General features: G+C 27.6%; 1 protein-coding gene across 3 annotated transcripts in view; it reads right to left on the bottom strand.

The window, feature by feature from the left end:
• The window catches only part of LOC111677239 (tyrosine-protein kinase Src64B), a 54,582-nt gene that overhangs the window by 39,581 nt on the left and 11,206 nt on the right, over positions 1-3,795 (bottom strand). The gene's annotated exons all lie outside the window — the stretch shown is intronic.

The raw sequence follows: 3,795 nt of genomic DNA, 5'->3' as shown, positions 1-3,795 counted from the left end.
CTAGTTCAGTTCTAGTTCAGTTCTAGTTCAGTTCTAGTTCAGTTCTAGTTCAGTTCTAGTTCAGTTCTAGTTCAGTTCTAGTTTAGTTCTAGTTCAGTTCTAGTTCAACTCTAATTCAGTTCTAGTTAAGTTCTATTGCAATTCTATTTTAGTTCAGTTTTTTTTCTTTTGTTATTTTCTCTTTTATTGTTAATTTTAAATCCCTGATTTTTTTGTCTATAATAATCTTAATTTAGTTTTATTAAATATTTAACTTTTTTATTAAATTTTACTATAAGTTTCACATTACAAACCTTTTTTATTAAATTATTTTCCAATTTAAAACAAATTTAAGCTAAATTGTGGTTATAGCTAAAATTTTGGCAACATTCTGTAGCCATGAAGTTGTTTTTATTTTTCCGTTCATTCTTTATATTTAATCTTTTATTTGTGTAATAGAAAAATTTTCACCTCTTTTTGTTAGAGTTTCAAATGTAGTTATTGTTGTAAATGAATATGTAAATATTTTTTTCGAATAACTATTGTTACTCCTAAATGCATCTCTCTGTTGTTTTCCTGAGCACTCTTTATTATTTTGTTATAGTTGTTGTTGTTATTGTTATTGTTTTTTTTTTTTTTTTGGTATTCGGTATTTTGGTTTCTGGCAATCTATGCCAATTGTGATTTTATGGTCAATTTATAGCATACAATAGAATAATTTTCTACTGCTGCAGTAATACTTGAAATGAAAACTGCAAAATGATATTTTCATATTATTTTCCATTGTAATATTTTTCTTTCTTTATACTTTGTGTTGTTTGTGTGTGTTTAATTTTTGTTGCTATTTGTAGTGATGAGGAGGTGCTGGGTGGCTGCTGACTGGGTGTTCATATATCATCCATACATCTCGACTATGTTGTTATAGTCAAAGCCCATAATAATAATTGTAGCAAGTGCTTATACTCCATTATGGAAAACAGTCTGTGAAACAGACATTTAGATAGACAGTAGGGACAGAAATGCTGCAATACTCGAACTTAAACTTAATTTCTTTTCTTTTTTTTCATTATTTTTCTTAATATGTTTATGTATGAATGTAAGCTTTATGTGTTGTAATTGTTGTTGGTTTTTATTGTTGTTTTCTAGTTAAATATTAAATTTAACATTTAGACTTGTAACTCTCTTCTTCATATGAATATATTATGAACAATATGACAAAGTAGAAAACATACTACATACAAGAAGTTGTGAACATAAAGTGGTACATGTTATTTTTTTAATGTAATGTTGTCAACTCTGGCAGATTTCGCGTAATTTATTTTACTTATAAAGAGTAATGAAAGCTTGTCAAAAAAATGTCTTCAGTGAAATGTTCAGAAAATATCTAACAATCTTGTCATGTTACAATTTTGGACTTGCAACATTGTCAGTCATTCCTTTTTTTGGTTAAAGTTTCAAATTAGGATTGTCAGACATTTTCTGAACTTTTTTTGCCAACTTTGTAAGATCTGACAAACGTGTATGATAATTTTAGTTGATTTTTGAAAAAAATTATAAAATTTTCAAAAATTTTTAAAACGTTTTTCAAGTTTTATTTTCATTTAGGTTTGCTACACTGTTTTCATTAGAAGACGGACTCATTTACACAGTTATACACATACATTCATACTTTACTTGTAAGCAAACCAACATACATATAAATACTCTCTCTCTCTCTCTCTATCTATCTCTTTTATACTTGATTGTTGTTGTTGTCATCTTACAAACAAATAAACAGACCAACCGACAGACAGACAAACCAAAAACCTCAAAAGCCAAAAAGAGGGGTTGTTGACGAATTTCTAAAAAAAAAACAGTTTTGCAACAACAAAAATAACAGTACAACAAAAAAAAAACTGTAAGGAAAACAATAAACAAGGACAAAGACAATGTTTTCATGCAGTTTTGTTTGAATGAGTTTGTATACAAGAGCAAGAGTTGCCAAATGTATGTTTGTAAGTGCTTTATCCTTTTTTGCTATTTTGGAAAGAGAGTGCAGAGTACTTGAAGAATTATTGACAGGAAAAGGATCTTTGTAAACAACATTTCTCTATTTTTTGTATATAATGACAAGGTCTTGATAGAAATAAACAAAAAAAGTTAATAACAAGAGAAGAAAGAAAAAAGGATAAGGGTTTGTAATCAATAAATAGAAAAGTTAATAAATTTTTAAGATTTTTTTTAATATTTTTTTCTGGTTTACAAAAAGCATTAAGATTTTTATGTATTTTTGGTTTAACAAGTCTTTTGCTTTAAAACCTTCACAGCATAAAACTTATGCTTTTCTTTTTCCCTCATATTCCCTTACAAACAATTCCCTTACAACAATTTAAACAATTCCTTTTCAAAAATTTTATATAAATTATTTTCATTTTTAAATCTTTAAAACTTGGCAATATTATTATAAAAAACTGCCTGTAGCCTGGCTGGCTTCCTGCTTGTTTGAGTTAAGTTAATTCTTAAAGGTTTTAAGCAACGATTTTTTTTCAACCCTCTATATTGTCTCTATATACATATCTAACATATGTTATTTTGCATGGATTGCAGTTGCTACAACTCAAACTGTTCCTGATTTACTCAATTTTTTCGGTATTTTTCTGGGCAAAATATAAAAACTGGGAAGGTTTGAGCATGTCTGGGGTGTTAATGAAAATATGTTGCATGAAATTTATGAATGAACTACAGGGAAATGAAAGATTTTTGTAAATTTGTGTAAAATAGAGTCAAAAGAGAGAGAAAGAATGTTTATAATATGAAAAAGAACCCCCTAAAAAAGACAGCAAACAGCAGCAGAATTCCTCTAGATGGGATTTTGAAGTAATTTGTATGAACATGTTGTGTGCTGTAAGCTGTCTATATGTACCCAGTAGTTTTGTAACAAGTCGAAGTATCCCGTTTAGATATATGTAGAAACAAGTCAGCCGTACATCACTTTACTGTCTCCAAGTAATGCAGTGGGGAAACAATGGTAACTTAAGCATACCAAACTATGTAAATTTGAGAAAGATAACTTTAAAATTATTGATTTATTTAAAGCACCTTTTCTACTTCAAATTCAATGGAAGGAATCTAATAAATACCAGCTAAGGGATAGATAAAAACAATCCTTTCGACCTGCAGGGCAGCACTAGTAACATTATGTTGTAAATATAAAACAGAAGAGTTTTTGTAAGTTAAAAAAAAACAAACTTTACCATGGAAGTGTTCATGTTACTGAGAATGTATGTTCTAAATTCTTAAGTAAAATTTCAATATTTTGTTGTCGTTTTTTCTTCCTCTGTTCATATGGGTTGTGATAATGGAATTTTATGTACGTTATACAAAATTTTCTAGTTATTTTGGAAGAAAATAGAGATTTAACAGTCACTTGATTTTTTTTGTTCTAAATGATTGTCAGTTTTTATTTAATAAAATTTGTTTTACTGCAAAATGTAGTAGAGTTTTTTTAAGGCTTTACTTTTATTATTTAATTTTGAGCAAGCTGGCTGTTAAAATTTATAATTGACTTACAATTAGTGCAGTCATAATTGTTTAGAGATTATTAGAAAAAGATTTGAAGGATTTACTAAGATTTATGTATGTATATTGTTTGGAACATGTTGTTTAAAAAAATTAAGAATGTTGAGTAAATTTTTAATTAAATGTATTTTGGATTTATTTATATTGATATAGAACAAAACTAGAACAGAACTAGAACAGAACTAGAACAGAAATAGAACAGAACTAGAACAGAACTAGAACAGAACTAGAACAGAACTAGAACAGAACTAGAACAGA

This window comes from Lucilia cuprina, chromosome 5, assembly GCF_022045245.1.
Source record: "Lucilia cuprina isolate Lc7/37 chromosome 5, ASM2204524v1, whole genome shotgun sequence".
NCBI classification, from domain to species: domain Eukaryota; kingdom Metazoa; phylum Arthropoda; class Insecta; order Diptera; family Calliphoridae; genus Lucilia; species Lucilia cuprina.
This window is presented reverse-complemented; position numbering and strand designations above follow the sequence as displayed.